Raw genomic sequence first — 9,508 nt, forward strand, 5'->3', positions numbered from 1 at the left:
TTGGCCTATTGTGAATTACAAATTGAATAATGCTTATGAGAAGTTACATTATGCTGTTAAGCTCCATGGAAGTGTAAAATGTGATTTTTACTAAAATAACATACTTTCTCAAAAGGAGAATCAGAATGTTTATTCAAAATTTAAATATTTCTAGAAAACAAGTCTCTTGCTTAACTCTTAAAATCCAAACTCAGTCAAGATTGAACCTTGTCACATTTTTTAGAGTATTTCCAAATTCCCAAGGTTATATAAGAGAATACTATTGAAATAAGAAGAACTAGTTGGAACTGCTTTCTCTTGCATTTACCAGACCACAAATTTACCCGCTAACATTACAATGGATTCACTGTGCTAAGAGGCAGGACTGAAAATGAAGAATACCCATAACTGAATAGAGCCAATTTTATAATAAGGTATACATAGTGTGCTTGAGGAAGTAATGTGGGCTCTAAATATTCCTTCACAAGACTATCGTACTGCCTTAAATTTCATCAAGAAGCACTTTTCATATGTGCTAGTGTATTCTAACTTGGCTGTGACTATTATTTTCTTCTTTGCAGAGAACAACCCCTTAACTTATTAACACTAACATAAAGATTAATTTGTCTGATTAATCTAGTCCTAGTCAATATCACTTAGTAAAAATTTTCTAGTGTATCTCTAAGGAAAAAAGCAACAGAAGTTTTGCTAAACTGCCCTTGGGAAAAAGAGGTCAGGGGCATGATGTTTTATTTTGAACAGAAGAGGCTTTAAAATGGGTCCCACATACCTAATCTACAATAAAGACGGTATCTGAAATAAACCTAGAAAATTATTATGACCATACAACCAGCATGTAAAAATTAAAAAATAACAGTGTTGTTACTGAAACTACCCGGTAGCTGCATTTAAATTGAACCAGAAGCTAATTAAAGCCTAAATTGTTTTTTGGGAAAACTTTGCTTGTCAGGCTTTGATTCTATTTACAAACAGCTATCTTTTCAATTATCTTAACAATATCATCATTAAAAACAAACAAAAATTCTTGTCCTTTAGAATTACAATTATCTTTGTCTTTTACTAAAGAAAGTATCCTCCATAATGTTTATTTCCATAAATTCTGGGTAATTTTGACTTAAAGCAGAAAGCTTACAGCAGAAGTTCAATTGATCCAATTCCCCTTAACTTTTAGAAATATGAGCTGACCATGATTCGTTTATAAATAATCTTATTCTATTTTTATACTAGTTGATGTTTTATTGAAAATATTCTTATTGATCATTTTTGCCTATCTTTTAAGTGAAATTATTTTATGTATAACCTAATAGCAATACGGTCTAGTTTTTATTAAGGGACTAGTGAGGATATAATTTACCTAATATTCTTGATTTTCTGGAAAGAATATTATAAAGACCAAAGGTCTTGCTCAGGATTTGTTATAAAAAATTGGTATAGCACTATAAAGCCTCCATATGTAATTACATTTTGTTGATTTTTTGTCATGATTTCCAGCCATAAACTGTCATTGTTTGTTTTTGGCTTAGCTTTTACAGAAACTCAAGTGATGCATATAGATGATTATAAACCAAATTATCATGAAACAAATAAAAAGCATATTAATATTGAATAATATTTCTCTGAGGATTTTCTTTAATACTAATGAAATGTGTGGGGGAAAGCAATATAAAAACTTAGAGTAGGTTATCTTAGGAAAGAGAGACATCTGTGTGTCCAGACAGTAGTCAAATATAGTTTACATAGAAAGCTCATTTCTAGACTCCAGTAACATGTAGCTGACTAATATATAACAATTTTGAAATAGCAAAGAGATCTTCCACAGGAGTGACATTGTCTCACATTGTCATATTTTTTGTAGAAATTCCAATTCTTATAGTTTTTTACTGACGTCAGAATAAACATATGACTAAGTTCTTTCTAATTTGAGTAATTTAAACAGTAGATCCCCAAAGACTATCAGACACAAATTTTAAAAAATAATTTATATTTATAAATGTTCTATTTTATGAACAAATGAAACTCAGAAAAAAGTAATCAGAGTACTATAGGACAACTAATGCCCTGTTTCTCAAAATCCTTTAGAAAATGAGGTAGATTCATCAATTAACAGTTCAAAGTCTGTTTTTTTATGTTACTTTTTTTTCTTCTTTTTCTTTTTATCTACTTCCAGCTTAAACTCAACTTCTTCAGCTGAAAGGGCTCCAAGATGCTCATTCTTTTCTTTCTTACCCTTTTCCTTTATGGTAGCCGCATCAATATTACTTTCAGTAGAAGCTTCCTTAGGTTTTGCAACTGGCTTTTCTTTAGGGTAAATAAACACTTTATTTCTTTCCTCTTGTCTTTTACTGAGAGCTTCTGCTTGTTTAGCCTTTATTGCTTCCATATTCTGTAGTTTCTTCTAATTTTTCTTCAAAAAGTATTCACCACTAGCCAATTCTCTGTCAATCTGACTTCCTGGCTGTAGTGGTGGAAATGGTGAATGCTCTTTCTTAACAGTTTTCTTATTTGGTTCTTTGCATTTATTCACATATTTGTACTTGAGCTGTAGCAAAACTCTTTCCCAACTCTGTCGTAGTAATTCAGAATCTTTTTGTCAACTTTCATTTAATCATTAAGGTTTCATATTATAAATTTGATGAATATTTTTAATGGTATCTAGAACTATATTTTGAACCTCTTTTAAGCCACTGAAAGGTTCAATGGCTGAAACTGTATTTGCCCGAACCATAACGTAACAACAGTTTGTTAGGAATTCCAATGCCTTCAAAGTAGATCCTTTGAGACCAGTAAGTCATTATCTTCTTTTTATGAATCTTTCTTTATTTCTTACTAAAGAACCTATTTTAATGATGTTACATATGACATCATACTGAAGAATTTGTACTGCCTGTTCAAATGAAACACTTCTTGCTAATAGTTTTATTAGATCTCTAACCCTGATGATGATGTATGAATCTTCTTTGTCGTAAACTCATGCTGTGCTCAATTAGGTCCAAGTTTGCATTAATGTGATGTGCATTCAAGGCCTTCTGAGCCAAAGGCCACCACTTTTCCAAGTAAATCTCTCCATTTAGGGAACAAAGTTCCAAAACTGCTCTCGTCCAGAAGTGCTCTGGGATTGTTCTCTTTAGAAAAAGCTGGTTCCTTCTAACCATCAGGAACAGTGAGGAGTTTTGATTTATCATGGTCTTCTGGTTTCAGTCTCTGGCTGTAAAATTCATTTTTCTCAGCATCTAGAGAGGGCTTGTTCAGTGAGGACACCATTTTCAAACTATAAGTAGTGTTTGGTACACAGACATCTCCAGCAGGAAACTCTAAAATTTCCCAGTGGGTGTGAGAGGCCATTCTATTCGTTCTTCCTCATATGGTGATGGATGCAAAGCAAAAAGTTCCTTGTGACGATTTGGTTTCCTTTAATCATTCTGATAATCTATTTCTTTATTTGGAGTTTGATCAAGTAAGTTAGAAAGCAATGTATTAGAAAATGGGGTTTTCAAGTCAAAGATGCTGCAGGCCCAGCTTTCCCTTGGAATATTATCTATTGATATTGAATGTCTTTTGAGATCATCTTGCTCATCGTGGTAGTTGTTGCCATCTGGAGCTTCATCAGATTCGAAGACTTGCTTTGGCAAACCTTTTTGCCTTTCTTCTGCTTACCTAATATATTGGGATTAAATCCTTTTCCCAGTGTATGATATTTTCTGATCACAACTGCCTGGTCTTCTGTATAACTTCTTATACATTCTGTAAGTGGGTCCATTCACTTTCCTCAGGCACACCTGAAAGGAGGGTTCTTCATTCCCTAGGACTATAGACAACTCAATATCATCTGGAGGAAATTCGGTGTAATTCTTCAAAGGCACAGAATCCACAGCTAAAGGATGAGTAATGAGGTCGTGATGAGGTAATCTTCCAAATCCACGGGATCCACTGCTTCAGTAAGGGATTCTGTGGTGCGATGGGAGATACTTCCAAAAATGTTGAGGTTTTTGAGCAGTTGTAGAGAACCACTGTATTGTCCAGAGATCTGCTTCCTAACTTCAACTGCCACAGTTCTAGTTCTGCTGAACTTCTGGGTGAAGGCATGGTGCTTGGTAAAGTCAAGGCACAGCTCCTCGCGCTCCATCTCAGGGTTCCTTTATCCCTCCTTTTATCCTCCATATGTGTCATTATGCTTACCCACCTACCCTGCGTGGGCCTCAGGACCTCAGGGCTAGGCCAGAGTGGGCCCTGCCACTGTAAATCTCCACATTGTCATATTTTATTTTAGTGCCCAAACTTTGTACCCTTACACTTTGCATTTCCTTGGTCACCACAAATTCATTGTATTTACTAGTTTATTAGTTATGTACTTATATACAATTACCAAAAGTCATCATACTGTGCATTTAAAATTGACTATTACTGTAATTAAATAACTAAGCAAGAGTAAATACCAAAACAAAAATTAAAAGTAGCGTCCCGTGTGTTTGCCCCTATTAAAGATGAAGGGAGCAGAGGCATAAACCTCTTATTATAAGGAATGTGTAGAATTCCTATAGTCCGTCTCTCTTCCTAACATCAAGGCTTTTCAGTGAAGTTATATTTTACTTATTTGAATAAAATCAATTTCTTAAAATGATGATTCCTGTAAATGCATGGGCCTCTCTGAATTTATATCATGTAAATTTACTTAACAAAATGAAAAAAGGTGTTTACAATTTATGGGAAAGAAGGCGAGTCAATTTGATGGTTCAACACAAAACTGAAGCAATTCCAAAAAGTAATTGAACTAAGTCATTACACTAAATATTTGGTTATTTCACCTGATAAAGCAAATGAAATTCACTTGACATTAAGTCCACAAGATAACAGCTTCTTGACTATTAACAGACCATCACGCAAAAATGCCATGAAAAGGAGTTATTTCTAGATGCAGTCCATCCAAATAATCTTAGGATATCTATGAAATAATTCCTTTTCATGTGCATCCTTTTTTGATAGTTCATTAATAGTCAAGTTAAGTTGCCACCTTACACAAGAGAGAATGGCATTCATCAAGGAATGAAAAAATAACACATTTTGGCTTGGGTATGGTGAAAAACGAACCCTTCTACATTGTTAGTGGAAATATAAACTAGTGCAGCCATTATGGGAATCAGTATAGAACTTTCTCAAAGAACTAAAATTAGAAATTCCATATGATCCAGTTATCTCCCTCCTAGCTATTTTCCCCAAAGATCTACCTATGGTAGATTAACTAGTAGTCAGCTTGGAATACCCAACTGAACTGATCAGAGCAGTTCTGGGCATGGAAGACCCAAGTGAGGATTGTTGCCAATGTCATAAAAAAGAACTGGAGAGGAAGATCATTTACTATTGATTTTCTTGGAGAAACTCATGATGTCAATTCAGATGTTCTCAAAGTCAGAGGGTCTCACCTCCTGTCACTGGGAATGGCTGCTGTTTTTATCAGGGGAGATCTGATCTTCACCTTTAGTGTTGCTACCAGGCTACAGTGTAGATCCCTCAGCCTGATAGCATGAATCTTTCATCCCACTGGCACAGTAGCTTCCAACACTGGTTTTTGAGCCCTCACAGTGCAGATCCTCTAAAAGGACTTGCTTGAGACAATGCTGTGGCACTACACCTTTACCTTGACTTTTGCAGGACATTGCCATGGGACCCAGGCCATCAGTTGGATTCACTGAGTCTCCAGTAGGTGGACAGGTCTATTCATCTCCTCTGCATTTGACATTTTTGGTGAAGATTATAAAATAATCATATAAATTATGTGTCCTGTATTAAATCTATTCCCTTGCAAACCCTGAGTATAGCAATCATACTATAGCAACAAATGAATAACGATGTTTATAGCAATGTTTATAGCAGCACAATTAATTAAAATTAAATTTGGGAAGTAGCCTGTATACTCATTGACAGATGATTGAATAAAAAATATGACATTTGTAAAATGCAATACATCTTGGCTAAAAAGAATAAATTTGAGACACTTGGAGAAAACTGTATTCACCTAAAATATAATGTTGTGTGAAATAATTCAGACACAGATGCTTACATACTGTATGGTACCTCTCATTTGAGGTAAAACTGTGGGAAATTATAAAGGGAATTATATGAAGGGAATTATAGCTGATAGAAAATGCTTTGTAAAACATCACTGGCAGAGAAAAATATGTGTCCCTAGTTCTCTCAGTAACTATTGTTCAAACTCAGAGACCCCGTGACCTGATGACTCCACAGATAGTGAGGAAGAAATGGTTTCACAGATGGCTGAGTTGATTGAGGTAAATCAGTGGCCACTGTCAATAATGATGCCATCCTGCTTTCTCAGTACTATCTGATAAGGATAGGGTCTTCAGTGTACTCTTTGATGTGTGACTTGGCAAACAGAGGCCGAGACATGCAAAAATGCCAATGGTGTTTCTCTAGGAGTTAAAACGTAAACTAAGGATCACAAGTTTAGTGATGATAGACTGCCTGTCTAGAAAAGTATAAAACCTGATTTCACAGATAAAGGATTGTCGAGCAGCATAGAAAAAGGAATAAAATGCTGTTCATTCCCTAGGCTGTCTCCTTTTCTGTCTTTAAAAGGGAGTGCTCTCGGGGGTCTCTGGTCGCCCTCAAGAGAGATCAATGACAGAACACTACCCAAAAAATTGCACAATAAAGGATAGATAGAAAGCAGCAAAGGGATAGATCTCTTGCAAATGAGAAGTGGTCTTAGAGAATGTGGGTGTGAGGAGAGGGGTAGGGAAAGGGAAAATAAGTAGAATAAAGGTATGCTTTTACAGAGGGCCAGGGATTTAGCTCCGTTGTGCCACTGCCTGCCTCACAAGCACAAGGTCCCAAGGTCGATCACCAGTACCAAAAAAAGAAAAAGAAAGAAAGAAATTATAATGAGTTGAAAGTCTGTACTATTAAAGCAAGTTATCCGGGTGTGGTGGTGCACACCTGTAACCCCAGCACTCGGGAGGCTGAGGCAGGTGGATTACTGTGAGTCCGAGACCAGCCTGGTCTACATAGTGAGTTCCAGGTCAGTCTCAACTACTTAGTGAGACCCTGTCTCAAAAACCAAAAAAAAAAAAAGCAAGTTAAAAAACCTCAATGAATGCAGATATTACACATCATAGACATGATATAAGTTTAATATTATGAACAAAAACAAAAATGGAGAAAAAGAATTGATTGGAGGAAAGATGGAGGTTGGAGGGCAGGGGAGGGAATATAAAAAAAAAAAAGAAATAAGCTCTATTTTGTACATGTACCTACTGCCCAATAAGATTGCAAACTGCATTGCTGCAAATATGTACTAATGAAAAGATTTTTTTTAACTAATGAGTTTCTTGAAAAGCAATGTTTGAAGACTAGCATCTTTTAAAAAAAGATTTATGATAATCTAATTAGAGTATCCCCAAAAGGTGCAATAGGAATGCCTGGGGCAATTCCTATAATCTGTTCTTTGATATTCACAGTACTAACCCTGCTATAGATTAGTAGAAGTCAAAGCTGCTTTAACAATAAGGAAATATTATTCAAAAGGAAACAATGTGTCATCAAGCCTTAATATTACTGGGTTCTGGTAGTCTCCACTCAGAGGTGTTTTCAAGATCCTTTCTCCCTCAAACCCTTGAACAAAACAATCATAAACCATGGTAAAGTTTCACATGTATTAGAAGTAGGAATAATAAGAAAAAAGAAAGTTGAGAAACAACAGGCTCTACAGAAAGAGTTTGGACCTAGTAAAAGGGGACGAAAAGGAAGTAAATAGGACACATGTGTAAATACTGAATAGTTTCTCTGGTGTGAAAAACTGAAAGTGTAAATAGGGATCAAAATGTATTCTAGATAATATGAAATAGGAAAAAAGGTGAAAAGGGGAAGGAGAAGTGGGAGGGGTTGGGGAAGGAAAGAAGGGAATGAAATTAATCTGAGAAATTGAAAAAATGGAAACAGAGTCTTTCTTAACTAAGAAGGGTGGAGGGATTGAAAGGAGCATAGGAGAATGTGGAAAAATAAGAATCAAGATACATTGTATAAAGGTACAAATCTCCAATGATTAATGTCATTATATTGTATACCTAAAACATATCAATAAAATTAATTTTTAGAAAAAATTTGTAAAGGGGAGAAAAAGGAAGAAAAATATTTAAACAAAAATAAACATACAACACAGGGCAAGCTATTGTGTAGAGGCACAATAGCAAGTGCTTAGTTGAAAATGTCTCTTTTTCATGCTTCTCATACTTATATCATACCCAGGTCATCCTATTATTATAGACACCTTAGTTAGGTCAAAATAATATAGGTAGGCAGATAGGCTAGATCCTTGGTAAAGTCAGGACAAAGGTGAAACACACCACATCTGCAACTGGAGACATATCTGTTGGAGGCCAAGTTTCAAGATAAAGATGAACAGACCTTTATATTTCCTCAAAAGAAAAACACTGGGTCTAAAGAAGTCTAGATAGATATTTACCACCCGGGTGGGTGACCAGAAACCTCTGGACCTCTTAGAAGAAGTATTCATTCTTTCCTTCCATGCTTGTTATATGACTTGTTTCATACCTGGACCATTATTACTTAAGTGACTGTGTTGATTACTTTTCTCTCATCGCTGAGTGAAAAATACCCCTGACATCCAAAGTTAAAGGGGAAAGGTTTTATTTAGCCCGCAGTTTCTAGAGGTTTTTAGTCCATACTTGGCTGGATCCAAGGCAGGTTTACAAACAGGCATTGAAGAAGAGAAACAGTTCATGGTGCCCACAAGTTAGCAAAAGCAACTAAAGAGCTAAAGTTTTGTTTTGTTCCCTTTACCTTATTCAGACATCTGGGATTAAGGTGGTGCCAAATCAGTCACTCATGTATAGTGGTTTGATAATCATGCACCCTTAATCCCAGCATCACACACTCTAGATTCACCTACTTTATAAAAGAACTAACCAATGACTGCATGAGGCTTTGGGGAGACATGAAGACACAAGCCATAACTGTGACTACACTTTTAACATTATTGATTGATCACAGCTGTGGCCCACATTGCACCCACATGGATTTTGTTTTATAAATCTCCTCTATAAAGTGGAGTCCCTGGTCTACCCAAGCAGGTCCCCTCCTGCTTCTCAGGAGCTATCCTATCAAAAAATGTCTTCCTACTCTTAACCTCTAGGGTTTCTAGAATTCATTCTTTGATTTTTAAAGAATATGAGCTGGGCGTATCAGACAGCTAACATGTTGAGATATATAATATTTGGTAATTCATCTCCAGTATTATTTCCTGTACCATTATCAGAAGCAATGGAGCTAAATCCAAAGCTCTCCTTCCTTCTTAAAGGATATTTTTTATCTACATAGTTCCTGGACTTTTGTAGGATTCTCTTTCTTTCATCTGAGATACTACTGTAAGGGGCCAAAATGAATTGGACATTTCACTATGATAAGTCAAAAGCAAGTTTGAAACTTTTCTGCAAACTTACTAGTGTCCTCTGGTATGTAGTCTAGACATTCTTTG

General features: G+C 35.6%; 1 pseudogene; it reads right to left on the reverse strand.

The window, feature by feature from the left end:
- Nucleotides 1–2,128: 2,128 nt before the first annotated feature.
- On the reverse strand, nt 2,129–3,261 carry LOC104856726 (annotated as a pseudogene).
- Between the last annotated feature and the right edge of the window lie 6,247 nt (nt 3,262–9,508).

This window comes from Fukomys damarensis, unplaced genomic scaffold (genome assembly GCF_012274545.1).
Source record: "Fukomys damarensis isolate Sample0158 unplaced genomic scaffold, DMR_v1.0_HiC HiC_scaffold_39, whole genome shotgun sequence".
In the NCBI taxonomy this organism is placed as follows: Eukaryota; Metazoa; Chordata; class Mammalia; order Rodentia; family Bathyergidae; genus Fukomys; species Fukomys damarensis.